Below are 14983 nucleotides of genomic sequence, written 5' to 3'. Positions count from 1 at the left end.
GACATGACGGGAGTACAGCAAGACATGATGGGAGTATAGCAAGACATGATGGGAGTATAGCAAGACATGATGGGAGTATAGCAAGACATGACGGGAGTACAGCAAGACATGATGGGAGTACAGCAAGACATGACGGGAGTACAGCAAGACATGACGGAGTACAGCAAGACATGACGGAGTACAGCAAGACATGACGGGAGTACAGCAAGACATGACAGGAGTACAGCAAGACATGATGGGAGTACAGCAAGACATGATGGGAGTACAGCAAGACATGGGAGTACAGCAAGACATGACGGGAGTACAGCAAGACATGATGGGAGTACAAGACAAGACATGATGGGAGTATAGCAAGACATGATGGGAGTACAGCAAGACATGATGGGAGTATAGCAAGACATGATGGGAGTACAGCAAGACATGACGGGAGTATAGCAAGACATGACGGGAGTATAGCAAGACATGACGGGAGTATAGCAAGACATGATGGGAGTACAGCAAGACATGATGGGAGTACAGCAAGACATGATGGGAGTATAGCAAGACATGACGGGAGTACAGCAAGAGTGAGAGGTGAAGTATAGCAGGACGCACCGCCACCACCAGGCTATAAAGACAGTGGCTTACACATAACATGATAGCCGGGTTCACTTTAGCTTAATGAACCATTGGGGGCCGCATTAGCTTTTACCTTCATATAATTTCGTGTCAGATTACCTCAAGCTAAAAGGATCAAGTGTGTGTGTGTGTGTGTGTGTGTGTGTGTGTGTGTGTGTGTGTGTGTGTGTATACGGGTGATGATGGTGCCCGTATAATCTATCTTAATCCTTCTATTAAACTTTACCCAACAAACGTGATAATGGAGATACAATAAAATTCCTCGATGGAGATCTGGCCAACAAACTACAGGGCTTCTACTCTCTCTCTCTCTCTCTCTCTCTCTCTCTCTCTCTCTCTCTCTCTCTCACTGCCTCGCCTCTACTGTACTGCCGTGGTAAAGGTGATGACTAACGGTGGCCAACATTAAACACGATTCTTCTCTTAATTTTTCTTTTATTTACCTATTTGTCCTACGCCCCCATTTCATATGTTCTCCCATTATCATCATTATATACAGTTTGTACCACTTAAGGTGCTCAGAAGTGTCGGCTCCAACAACTCTTCTTTAACCTTAAAGTACATAGCGTCACTCACTCGGCTCCTGTCGGGAAATATACCGGAAGTGGAAAGTATTGTTGTCATAAAAGAACGAACGTAAAGCTGTACACGTGGGATTTATTAACTGAACTGTGAATTATTAATATTTTACGTCCAACATTAAACTTTCGGGTGAGGTTAGAGAACACAAACTTTAAGTTATGTAAAATCACATACCAAGTGATTAAGTATTTATACACATCAAAGTTTTTATACTTTCACTGTTTGTCTCATGAAAACTTTGTGATTTGAAGAGTAATCTGTACAAGTATTGTGCCATGACGTCATCTCTCTCTTTAGACAAGTCCCATTAAAACAACGCCAGTACGAGCAATCACCAGCGCCTGCCGTTCCACCTACCTCCCTTATCCCCCTTCCCATTCGATACCAGCCCAATGACACGCTTAAGGGAGCTACGCCCGACGAACCTAACCGTAAAGACAGCGCCAGCACGAACAGTCACCATCGCCTGCCATTCCAGCCTCCCCCCCCCCTCCACTCATGACACACACACACACATATAGAAGCTACGCCAGACGCACGTTCTCTCACCTACTGCCTACAGTGGCGTACCTTGATGACCGCTGCAATACACTATTGAGGTGTATGGGATAATCCTGAACCACTGAATAATTAATTGGCCATTAAAGTCGAGGCTTAACTACCGTACTGAACATGGATTCTCAAACGACATTACACCAATATTTGCTCCACAGCTGAGTTACTGTGGAGTCCCGGTGCAATTTCGACGCCAATGTTGTTCAGTATCTCCTTGTGGTAGATAGGGGATGGGTGGTGGATGGGAGTTCATTAGTTATGGGAAAATAATTATGTTCCGTAAGAATCTTGAAAAACGTTCTTGCTCGACCGTGAACTGACAGTCGGTCGGCGTCAGTCTTGGAGAAAGGAGAGAGAGAGAGAGAGAGAGAGAGAGAGAGAGACGACTGCCTTAGGGGGTGGTGTTTCCAATCCAGACTGTGTAACTAATTCATAGCGAGGCTTTCATCCCCGATTAAAAACTTATATTGTGAATCGATACCCCGCAGGTAGAGGAAGTGCCGAGACAGGTAGAGAAAGTACCGAGACAGGTAGAGAAAGTACCGAGACAGGTAGAGGAAGTACCTGGATGGACAAAATCAGTACCGAGGTAAACGAATCAATACCGAAACCGTATCGAAACGTGTCGCATCTGACTCGAAGCCAAGGATATATATTTCACTAAATGACTTAATGGTATGGTAATCTGATGGCTCGACCAGTAATGTATCGTTCATAATTCCGAGACGCCACTCATAACCGAGCCTTTGAACGATTCCAGATACATTCCTCCTCATGAAGCAGTATCGAGCCCTCATCCGTCACTGTAATGTACGACCAGCATTATGTCCGATTGTTTGGGGGTACGACGACCAGACAGCTCACTGAATGATTCCTAAGATCTCGAAGATGTATTACATGGATAGGACCAGGCATTAAGTCCCCACTGTTAGATCTGAAGCAGTATTGAACACAGCTTCACTAAGTGCATGAAGCAACCAAACGTCTCACCTGAGGGACACAAGAGGGTTATTGGGAGGAGACTATTTGTGTAACTCTCTTAGCTACGGTGAAGCAACTTACAATATGATTTCATTAATCAGATGGAACGTAAATACACGGAATGAAGAGATAAAAATGGTCAGGCCTAAAAATAATATCTATTAGTAATAACGAATTTTTATTGTCCTAAAGAATCATGACCCATAATAAAGTCAGTTCAAACTAGACAGTTGTGAGGACTGACTAAAATTTCTTGTCACAACGAGACAATTGTGGGCAGGATGCGGGAGGATATCTTGTCTTCCACGAGTTAATGTGAGGGCACACCCACCCACCCACCCTTGCTGTGGCCTCTGTCTAGAATTTCATCCTTGAGGACCAACTCGCCCTTCTTTTATTTTCTGCAAGATTGCCCTCGGGGGAAATATCCCTCGCCGGTTATATTGTCCAGTGTCCATTGTCCGCTGGGGATTTTGTCCGGCGGGGAATCTGTGCTGTTGGTCTAGCATACACCAGACCACGCAGGGGAGGTAAGGGGAGGGGGGTTGGGGTAAGGGGAAGGGTAGGGGTGAAATGAGGAGATAGGGGGTAGGGATAGGGAAAGGGACGAGGGAGGAGGGATGGGGAAGGGGTAGGGGTAGGGAGGGGGTGAGGGGGGGTAGAAGGCGAGGGGGTAGGGGGCAAGGGGAAGGTGGGTGGCAGTGGGTGGCAGGGTGGGCTAAGGCTATTGTAGTAGCAATATCAGGGTCACGTTATTCTTGGTTGCGAGTTTATGAAGCTATGACCATGTGCGGCTGATGACTCCAGTGTTGTGTTGTGTCTGTTTGTGTTGTGTTTGTGCTGTCTGTGTTGTGTTTGTGTTGTTTGTGCTCTGTTTGAGTTATGTTTGTGTTGTGTTTGAGTTATGTTTGTGTTGTGTTTGTGTTTGTGTTGTGACTGTGTTGTATTGTTTAGAATGTGTTTGTGTTGTGTTCATAGTGTCATCGAGGTGGTGTTGTTGTATTGTGGTGATGTGAAAGTGTAGTGATATGGTCTGGTATGGTGTAAAGAGCATGAATGTGTAGTAGTGGTATAGTGTAGTGTGATGTAGAGTGGCGCCGTGGAGTAGTGCTAAAGTGTGGTGTGTTGTGGTGCCGTAATACAGTGCTGTAGCATAAAGTGGTGTACTAGTGGGGTGATGAAGTATAGTGCAATGGAGTGCAGTACTGTGGCATTGTAGTGAAATATAGTGCTATATTATGATACTATAGTGTGTAATAATGTACTGAGGCACTGTACACTAGAATGGCGCTATAGTTTACTGTTATATTATAGCGTTATAGTGTGGAGAAGTGTAATATGGCACTACAACATGGCACTATAGTATGGCACTGCAATATGAGAAGACGTGCATTATGACACTATCAACACCAAGCACACACATACACAACATATACAGTACAGGCGTGTTAGCTGCCCCCAAGGGAAGAGAAGCTGGAATGCTGCTCTTACAGTCTGCACATATTACTATTCCAGACTCTATTCCCGATATTCCAGTCTATACACCCGGCCATTCCAGTTAATGTATACCTGGACCGTTGCTGTGTATATACGCTGTAGCTCCCGTGAATATCCATTGTAGTTGGTGTGTTAACATATTCTACTGGTTGTGTTCTGGGTGTCTCCTAAGATCAATATATATGTGTGTGTATATGTGTGTGTGTGTGTGTGTGTGTGTGTGAGTGTGTGTGTGATGCGGAGAGAGCCAACTGGCCGCCTCCAGACTGCAGAAGCTTTCAGAATACGTGGAATACCTCCAGTTCTCCTAATGGACCTTCACCAGACCACAGACACACACACACACACTCTTGTTATTTTCCACATTAACGTTATTGCAGAGAACGTATGCATGGTCTCTAGTGCGACAATAGAAACCTGGTGTTTTGCTTGCTGAGCCACAGAGACCGAGAGGAGGACAGAGGTAATGCAGTTTTCTCAAAATGTCAAGCCCTTGGAAGAAGTTAGAGACAGGAAGGTACGAGGTAAGGAGGCTGGAGGTAGAGCCTTGAAGGAAGTAGGAGGTAGAGACAGGAGGTATGGGAGGCAGGGGGTGCAGGAGGTAGAGGCTGGAGGTAGAGGCAGGGGGTGAGAGGTAGAGGCAAGAGATTGAGGTAGAGGCTGGAGTAGAGGCAGGGGGGTGAAGGTGGGGAGGCTGGAGGTAAGAGGCAGGGGTGAGGAGGTGGAGGCGGAGGTGAGAGGTGAGGCTGGAGGTAGAGGCTGGGGTGAGGTAAGAGGCTGGAGGAGTGGGGCAGGGGGTGAGAGGTAAGAGGCAGGGGGTGAGAGGTAAGAGGCTGGAGGTAAGAGGCAGGGGGTGAGAGGTAAGAGGCAGGAGGTAAGAGGCAGGAAGCAGGAGGTAAGAGGCAGGAAGCAGGAGGTAAGAGGCTGGGGGTGAGAGGTAAGTGACACTAAAACAAGCAAGTGGCAAGTCCCCCCCTCTCTCTCTCTCTCTCTCTCTCTCTCTCTCTCTCTCTCTCTCTCTCTCTCTCCTCACCATAGGCCCATAACTCCCACCTCAGTGTCAGAGGGGAAATAAAATATCTCCATCGCCCAGAAACTAATTTTTCCCCTCCCTAAAATAAAATAAATTTAAAGCCGCCTGAGACATTTTCCTAAATTACGGGGGAATTTGGGCCATCCTGTGATAACGAAGAAGAAAAGAAGAAATAATGAAATAGAAAGGCAATGAAGAAACAACTAGAAAAACAGAAGAAAACTAAAACAAATGACTGAATTTAAAGAAAGAAGGAAAGAAAAACGAATGAACAAATTTAAAGATGTAAAGAGAAAAAAAATAATGCAAGAATTAAACTCAAGAAAAGGAATGAAATTAAAGCAAAAACAAAAAAAATAAAGGAATTTAAAGTAAGAACAAAAAATTAAAGAAAACAAAAACTAGAGAAAGGAAGAAAGGATGAACGAATTTAAAGAAAGAATAATAACAAGAAAAAAAAGATAGAAAAGACGTTAATTTACACACTATATTCGACCAGTGCTCCAGCTCTCTCTCTCTCTCTCTCTCTCTCTCTCTCTCTCGGTAGTGTGTTGGTGGGTCATATCTCTCTGCTGAGGAACTTTCGGGTGGCGGCTGAGCAATTGGTGCAACAGGTGAAAACACACACACACACACACACACACACACACACACACACACACACACACACACACACACACACACACACACACACACACAAAATGAGGCACTAAAAGAGAGAGAGAGAGAGAGAGAGAGAGTAAAAATCCCATCAGAAAAGGTAAAGAATGACAGCTGTATATCACAAAGATAAAATATAATGATCAATAAATATGTCCAGGTTACAGAGACGACCAACCTGAGACTGTGTATGGGAGGCTAATGGTTACATCCAGTGGTCAAAACTAATGGTCAAATCTATTGGTCAAAACAATTGGACAAAATTCACAGTCCAATACCTAACCCGCGCCAGAACTAAAACTCACAAGATTTAGTAAAATAAATTTGCTGTCTTGTGTTCTTGTGGCCACTGACCGACGGCTCTAGACCACTCCTGTACCATCCCTCCCCCCCTCCCCTTTCCTCTCTCCCCTTCTCTCTCTTCCTTTTCTCTCCCCACCCCTTAACCCCTCTCTCCCCCTGTCCTTCTCCCTCCCTCCAGTCCACCAAACCTCAATACCTAGCCTGACCAACTTCAACCCCGGGATAAAGAACAAAAAAAAATAACGCTAATGAACTGACTTGCCAAAGAAAATAACTGAAGAGAACCATTCAAGTGCTCATGGTCGGGTTTAATCCAGCCTCGTACGGGCAGCCAGAAGGTAGGGAGGGAGGGGTGAGAGGGAGGAAGAGAAGGGAGAGGTGGGGGTTGAGGTTGGTGGGGGTAAAAAAAGCGGCAGGGTTTGTACATCCCAAGGTCGCTAAAGACGCCGGCCTCGGGGGAGTCCTGAAACAGGTCTTCACGTTGAGCAAGACGTTCGCCCAATGTCTTAAAGCTGCCGCATCGCTCGGCCACGGAACTATCGCCCCGTGCCGCCGTTTCTGATCCCGGGAAGTGGCCTAACGTACAAACACACACACCCCCCCACATGGCTACGTACACACAAATAGACACACACCTACACGGCCACGTACACGTATAGCCACACGCACAGGTATGCCATTCCAGCAAGTACGGGGAAATGGTGCAGTAGGATATTGTAGCGCCGTGTTTCAAGGGGTTTGTTTCTCATCTCTCAAGGAGTATACCCGCCACTATACATCACACACGAGAGACTGTTACTATGCTATCAAATGCAGCCGGGCCGCCCCATTTACGATAGGCCAGGTGCTGTTCCCTACTGTGTGGAGTAGACTGTCTGGAAGCACCGACGGATACTTCCATAACTGTCGTGCTGTAGCTGGTGGATGTTGAGTTTGGTTTTGCTTACCTTCCTCTGTTCTCCCAGTGCTTTTAATAATAGTGTTTGCTTTTGTGTTCCAACTATAAACAGTAACACAATATCAACGTCAAGCAATAGGATAACACACAAACACACCCTGAATACACACCACCAACACACCCTGAATACACACCACCAACACACCCTGAGTACACACCACCAACACACCCTGAGTACACACCACCAACACACCCTGAATACACACCACCAACACACCCTGAATACACACCACCAACACACCCTGAGTACACACCACCAACACTCACTGACACACTACCAGCACATCACCACCACACACCATTAAGACAAATAATGGAAGTCATCTAACTGGATGGGAGCAAGAAGAGGAACTCACATTTTGCGGTGGTTAGGAGGACAGAACCGCGAGGGAGGCCGGACACGTCAGAACAATGGCACCAATGATTAGCCAACTACACCAATAAACCAAGTTGGAACTCTCCACACCTGGGAAATCAGACAAAGGAACGCACCAATCACAACTTTTGTCTTTTTCCTTCTACGTCGCTGATAGGTCAAGGTTAGGGAAAGGTATTTATGGGTTTGAAATTTCGAAGGTATTATTACCCTTATTTGGGTAATATATCTATGGCTTCACCGGCTCTCGACTTCAAGGATATCAGAGCAAGGAACGCAGCCAATCACATCTCGGTTTTTTTTCTTTCTCCCTCGCTGATAGGTCAAGGTTGGGTAAAAGTATTTCGAGGTTGAAATTACCAGAAGGCAACACCTAATTTGTACCTATTTCACACTGACAATCCTGCCAACATGTGTATACTCGTGTCAATTTCTTCTGCAGTAATGATAGATATAAAGTTTGACACATTTTTTTTACTCGTGAATTTACCTACAGTTTCTAAAGGTTAATCAGGTATATTTGTATAATTTAAACTATTGCCAAAACGTAATCATAGATGTTTGTATAATAATATATTTTGGTAAACCTCAGACGTGTATAATTTCTTTCTGGCTGTAAGACGATTATACTTGGTCAAGATACAACTTATGATTATAGATTATTACAGGAACATGATATAATTCTGCCTTGCGACATAGATAACAGCTAGATGATGATAATAACAACAATAATAAAACAACAACAACAACATGTGTGAGATGATAAACTTACACACACACACACACACACACACACACACACACACACACACACAACGTTAATCTAAGAAAAATACAGATTTAATCTTCAGAATTATCGACCAGAACCAAAATTAGAAGAGTATGGATGAAGGAGGAGAAGAGAGAGAATCGTAGAGAAGAGAATGGAGAAGATAAGAGAGAATGGAGGAAATAGGAGAAAGAATGGCTGGAAGAGGAGAGAATGGAGGAGATAATAGAAAATGGAGAAGAGAAAATGGAGGGGAGGAGAGAAGAGAGAGTGGAAGAGAGAAGAGAGAATAGAGAATGGATGAAAGAGAGAAAAAATGAGAGAGGAGAGGAGAAAGAAGAGAATGGATGAGAGAAGAGAAAAAATGGAGAAGAGAGAATGGAAAAAATAAGAAAAAACGAAAAATAGAAGAGAAATAGAGAAGAGAAAGACGGAGAATGGAGGAGAGAAGGGAAGAGAGAAGAGAATGGAGAAGAGAGAAAAAGAGAATGGATAAAGTAAAGTGACCAACAAAATCTTAAAAACAGATTCACTTCTACCATTATTATTGTCTCTGTTTCCTTCTCCCATTTCCATTACTGTCATTCTCCATTTTCTTTTAATTTGCTTTTTCGTTTTTTTTCTCTTTATTCCAATTTCCTTTTATTGTTGCTCCTTTTGCCTCTTCCTACTTTTGTATATTTAAACATTTAAACTGGTGGGGCATTTCCTCTTCCTTTTCCTTCTTCTCAATCTTCTCCCTTCTTCTCTTTCTCCTTCTTCTCATTTTTCTCTTCCTCCTCTTCATTATTCCTTCTTCTCCTTTATATCTTGTTTCCTTTTATACTTTTCTTCCTCTCTCGTTTATTCTTATATTTTCCCCGCGTGTCTTTCCTTATTTCCTTCTATTGATACTTCTCTTTCCTCCCCCTGTTTCTCAATCATCAAATTTCTCACTGTTTCTTTTTCTGTAATATCATCTACTTCCTCGTTATTCCACTTTTTTTAATAACCTATTGTTCTTCTTCTTCTTCCTCCTCCCACCTTTTATTTCTCTGTATCTCCATTATTCCCTACTCCTGTTCTTTCATCTTCTCCTACTTCTTTTCCTCTTCTCTTTCATCCTCTTCTCTTTCACCTCTTCTTCTTTTCCCCCCTTTCTTCCTCTCTTCCTTCCTATTACTCCTCCCCGCTTCCTTTTCCTCTCCCTGTTACTCCCTCCTCTCCTTCTCCTTCCCTTCTTCCTCCACCTCCCTTTCATCCTCCCCCTCCCCTTCTTCTTCCTCCTCCTCCCTTTCTTCCTCCCCTCCCTTTCTTCCTCCCTCCTTCTCCTTCTTCCTCCTCCTCCTTCTTCCTCTTCCTCCCCAGGTAGTAAGCGGGCAGTAAGGGGCGTGTCACATATAGGCCCACGACTGTCATTACTCCCGCCCTCACCACCTTGACTCCCGGCTCAAGTTACCAGCCGGCTCAAGTTACTCCCCTTCAAAGTACCCGGACCAAGTTATCCCCTTCAAGATATCCTTTAAGGTATCCGGCTAAAGTTATCCGTTTAAGTTATCCGGCTCAAGTTACCCCTTTCAAGGTATCCGGCTCAAGTTACTATTTTCAAGGTATCCGGCTCATGTTATCCCCTTCAAAGTATACGGCTCACGTTATCCCCTTCAAGTAACTCGACTAACCAGGCTGGACAAGACTTTGGAAAAGGCCGATGAACTGTTATTTGTTATCTATTTTTTTTGTTCCTCGTGTTCACTTGTTCCTCGTGTTCACTTGTTCATTGTGTTCACTTCCTTGTTCACCGTGTTCACTTCCTTGTTCACTGTGTTCACTTCCTTGTTCACTGTGTTCACTTCCTTGTTCACTGTGTTCATTTCCTTGTTCATCGTTTTCACTTCCTTGTTCACTGTGTTCGCTTCCTTGTTCACTGTGTTCACTTTCTTGTTCACTGTGTTCACTTCCTTGTTCACTGTGTTCGTTAAGCTTGAAAATCAATCAGTGTCGTATTAATTAGGTGAAGATTATAAGAGAGATGGCCGGGGAAGATGGCAGGGAGAGATGGCAGGGGAAAATGGCAGGGAGAGATGGCAGGGAGAGATGGCAGGGGAAAAAAATGGCAGGGAGAGATGGCAGGGAGAGATGGCAGGGAGAGATGGCGGGGGAGAAGATGGCAGGGGAGAGATGGCAGGGGAGATGGCAGGGAGAGATGGCAGGGAAAATAGCAGGGGAGAGATGGCAGGGGAGAGATGGCAAGGGAGAGATGGCAGGGGAAGATGGCAGGGAGAGATGGTAGGGAGAGAGATGGCAAGGAAGATGGCAGGGAGAGATGGCAGGGGAGAAAATGGCAGGGAGATGGCAGGGGGAGATGGCAGGGGAGAGATGGCAGGGGGAAGATGGCAGGGAGATGGTAGGGAGAGATGGCAGGGAAGATGGCAGGGGGAGAGATATGGCAGGGGAAAATGGCAGGGAGAGATGGCAGGGGGGAGAGATGTGGGGAGAGATGGCAGGGAGAGATGTGAGGGGAGAAAGATGACAGGGGAGAGTTGGCAGGGGAAGATGGCAGAAGAGATGGTAGGGAGATGGCAGGGGAAGATGGCAGGGGAGAGATGTGGGGGAAAATGGCAGGAGATGTCAGGGGAGATGGCAGGAAGGATGTCAGGGAGAGATGGCAGGGGAAGATGCTTGAGGAGAGATGGCCGGGGAGAGATGACAGGGGAAGATGTGGGGAGAGATGGCAGGGGGAGAGATGGCAGGGGAGAGATGTGAGGGAAGATGTGAGGGAGAAATGGTAAGGGGAGAGATGGCAGGGGAGAGATGGCAGGGAGAGATGGCAGGGGGAAGATGGCAGGGGAGAGATGTGGGGAGAGATGACAGGGGAAGATGGCAGGGGAAGATGGCAGGGAGAGATGGCAGGGAGAGATGGCAGGGGAAGATGGCAGGTAGAGATGGCAGAAAAGGAGATATTCGGTTAAAACCTTCGGATGAACGGTTATTGGTTCCGGATAATTGATTTAAATCTCAAAATGTTATGAAGGTATTCGGTACTCGGTTTAAATTATCCGAAACTTCGACAATTATCCGATTATCCGGTTAGGTTAGACGCAAATAGATATAAATACACACACACACAAACATACACAAGGACAGACATACAGACATACAAATACACACACGCACAGACAGACATACATACAAACACACCCATATAAACCGTCAAATTCAAGTACACACACACACACACACACACACGACACATATTTACACACATCAACAACAACAAAAACAAACATATATCCGGTACAAATAAACACCATCATCCAACACACACAGGAGAGAGAATAACTGGCAAGGGTCAGGAGAGAAACAGCCCTGACAAGCACACATGGAATGATGGCAGGGAAATAAGAGTGAGAACTGCGGGAGAAATTGTGTCTATCTCAGAGGGAAAATATTTGAGGCGTGACCATGAGATAGTAGTGAGAGATGCTGAGAGAGACATGAGAGATGGTGGGAGGGAGAGATGTTCAGGGAGTGGGAGATAGTGAGAGACATGAGCAGGATGCGAGATAGTGAGAGATGCTGAGAGACATGAGAGATGGTGGGAGGGGAGAGATGTTCAGGGAGTGGGAGATAGTGAGAGACATGGTATAGGATGCGAGATAGTGAGAGATGCTGAGAGACGTGAGAGATAGTGGGAGGAAAGAGATGTTAAGGGAAGGGGAGATAGTGAGAGACATGGTATAGGATGCGAGATAGTGAGAGATGCTGAGAGACGTGAGAGATGGTGGGAGGGGAGAGATGTTCAGGGAGTGGGAGATAGTGAGAGACATGGTATAGGATGCGAGATAGTGAGAGATGCTGAGAGACGTGAGAGATAGTGGGAGGAAAGAAATGTTAAGGGAAGGGGAGATAGTGAGAGACATGGTAAGGATGCGAGATATGAGAGATGGTAGTGAGAGATACTAAGAGACGTGAGAAATATGGCAGCAGGTTCTTAATGTAGGGAAGAGCACTGATGAAGAGATATACATAAGAGATAATTCTAAGAGATGGTCGGGGAGAGATAGAGAAAGATGGGGGGGGAGAGATTATTTTTAAGAGACATGAAATATGATGAAAAATGGTGAGGGAAGATAATAAAAGATTCTGGTAGGAGTAAGGTAGATGCGAGCTAATGCGAGAGACAGTAAAGGAGATGAGATGAGAAGTCTCCAGGTGAGACACAAGAGGGAGAGGCACAGAGAGGAGGCGCTGCAGCAGAGGAGATATTGCAGGAGGAGAACTTTGAGACACATGAGAATATAAACACTATGAAAAGCCTCGCATTTTTTAAGAGATATGAACGAAAAACTTCATCTCTTTCTCCTTCTATTTATAACTTTCTTATTTGTTATTCTCTCTCTCTCTCTCTCTCTCTCTCAGTTAGCAACACTACAGTATAAACTAATCATTGTAAACTCCCTGTAAACACATAGTTAACAACCCGCAGAAATCGACCAATTAGTACGTGGCAAACACATCCTGTAAACACTGCAAAAAAAATCGTAAAAATCAACTGTGTAAATATAAACAGTAAAAACACCAACAGTACAAACAACAACAGTGTAAACAACAACAGTGTAAACAAAAACAGTACAAACAACAAGTGTAAACAAAAACAGTACAAACAACATTACAAAAACAACAGTGTAAACAACTGGCATAAAATACAAAAAGCTGGACACAAGTATTGCCAGCGCGAGTAAACAGTAATGGCTGGTGACAGACGAGTGGACAAACTGTGACGACCAACACGATAAAAAAATGTCGAGTATTTATGGATAAAATGTCGAGTACTTTGGGTTGAAATGTCGAGTATTTATGGATAATATGTCGAATGCCGGGGCCGGATGACACACACACACACACACAATAGTCAACACACACACGCTATCAATACCAGCCACACATTAATAATAATACTAACACCAATAACGACAGTCCCAACGAAAAGAGAGAGAGAGAGGAAAGAGAGCAGAGAGAGCCGCCACATTGCAGATTCCGCAACACCTGTCCAGTAAGTCGGCGACGCCCACCTTGTGTCGGCTGCACCCAAGTGTTGTGTCCAGGCATATTTATAGTATGTCCTAGTTAATGTGGCTTTTTAATCTCTCTCTCTCGTTTTTTCGTTCTTTCTTCGTTCTCTAATTTCTTTGTTTTGTTCTCTTTCTATCGTTTTCTCTCACTGTTATCTCGTTCTCTCTCATTCCTTTCTCTCCTCTTCTCGTCTTAGTGCTGGTTCTATTCCTTCCCCCCCTCTCTCTCTCTCTATTCCTTTTCCTTCATGTCACTTTCTACTCAACTCGTTTTCATTCTCTCTTAATTCCAGCATTATAACTCACTCTCTCTCTCTCTCTCTCTCTCTCCATTCCAGTCACTCTAAATCCCCTTCCATCTTTTTAATCACTCTTTCTCTCCTCCTGAAAATCTCTCTCATTTTCTTAAGTTATCTCTCTCTCTCTCTCTCTCTCTCTCTCTCTCTCTCTCACACACATACACACACTATAAAGAACAACAAACAGTAAAACACAAAAATAAACAAAAACACCATCATTAATTACACCATCAAAAGACACAAAATCTTCCCCATAAATGCAAAATAAATGTGTAAATTTCATCACACAAAAAAGGGTTGAAGTAAATTTGCATACATTTGTATATTCTCAAAACCCTCTCACCTTCGTAGTCGACATAGGTAACCAGTATCCTAATACGTAACCAGTATCCTAAATAGGTAACTAACCAATCAGAGTGGATATAATTACTTTACTAACACGTGATATTTGGCTAATTATTCGTGTGATTACAGTAGTTAATTCTCTGGGTAGTTAAGATATACACAAGATGTTGTTAATTGCGACTAGATTAGGTTAGGTTAGGTTAGCGTTAGGGTGTTGGTTAGGATAGGTTAGCGTTAGGGTGTTGGTTAGGATAGGTTAGGTTGGCATTAAGTTAGGTTAGGTTAGCATTAGGTTAGGTAGGCATCAAGTTAAGTTACGTTAGGTAGGCATTAAGTTAGGTTAGGTTAGCATTAGGTTAGGTAGGCATGAAGTTAGGTTAGGTTAGGTTAGGTTAGGTTAGATTAGGTTAGGTTAAGGTTATATAGTCATCAGGTAAAATAAACTCACCTAATATTCTCCAGATGATTCCCACAAAATTTTATTACCTTCGTCTCTCATATAAGAACATTTTTATGGCGTTCTCAATGTCAGCAACTTTCATTCTGAGTCAGGCAGCACACGACTTCTCAGAGCCTATCACTTTACACCACTCCTGTATTGAGGGGATTTGATGGGGAAGGAATGGTCTGTACCACCTCCCATACAACCGGTGTCCTCGTTCAGGGTAGGGTAGGGGTTGATAAGGTTAGGTTAGGTCAGGTCAGGTCAGGTCAGGTTAGGGTAGCTAAAGTTAGGTCAGGTCAGGTCAAGTTACCTTCATAGCACAGGGTTCTTATCTAGGGAGTTACTTGGGAATCTAAGATCATATTTTGTCCCCTAGTGATTGTTTATGTCCTAAGTGCCTGATACCCGAAATCTCTCTCTCTCTCTCTCTCTCTCTCTCTTGTTTCTCTCTCAAAAGGTAAAACGACAGGAAAAAACGAAAATATGAAGAAAAGAGAGCTGGAGTGTACCT

Source organism: Homarus americanus, unplaced genomic scaffold, assembly GCF_018991925.1.
Source record: "Homarus americanus isolate GMGI-L3 unplaced genomic scaffold, GMGI_Hamer_2.0 scaffold49667, whole genome shotgun sequence".
Classification (NCBI taxonomy): domain Eukaryota; kingdom Metazoa; phylum Arthropoda; class Malacostraca; order Decapoda; family Nephropidae; genus Homarus; species Homarus americanus.
Note: the sequence above shows the minus strand (reverse complement) of the source record.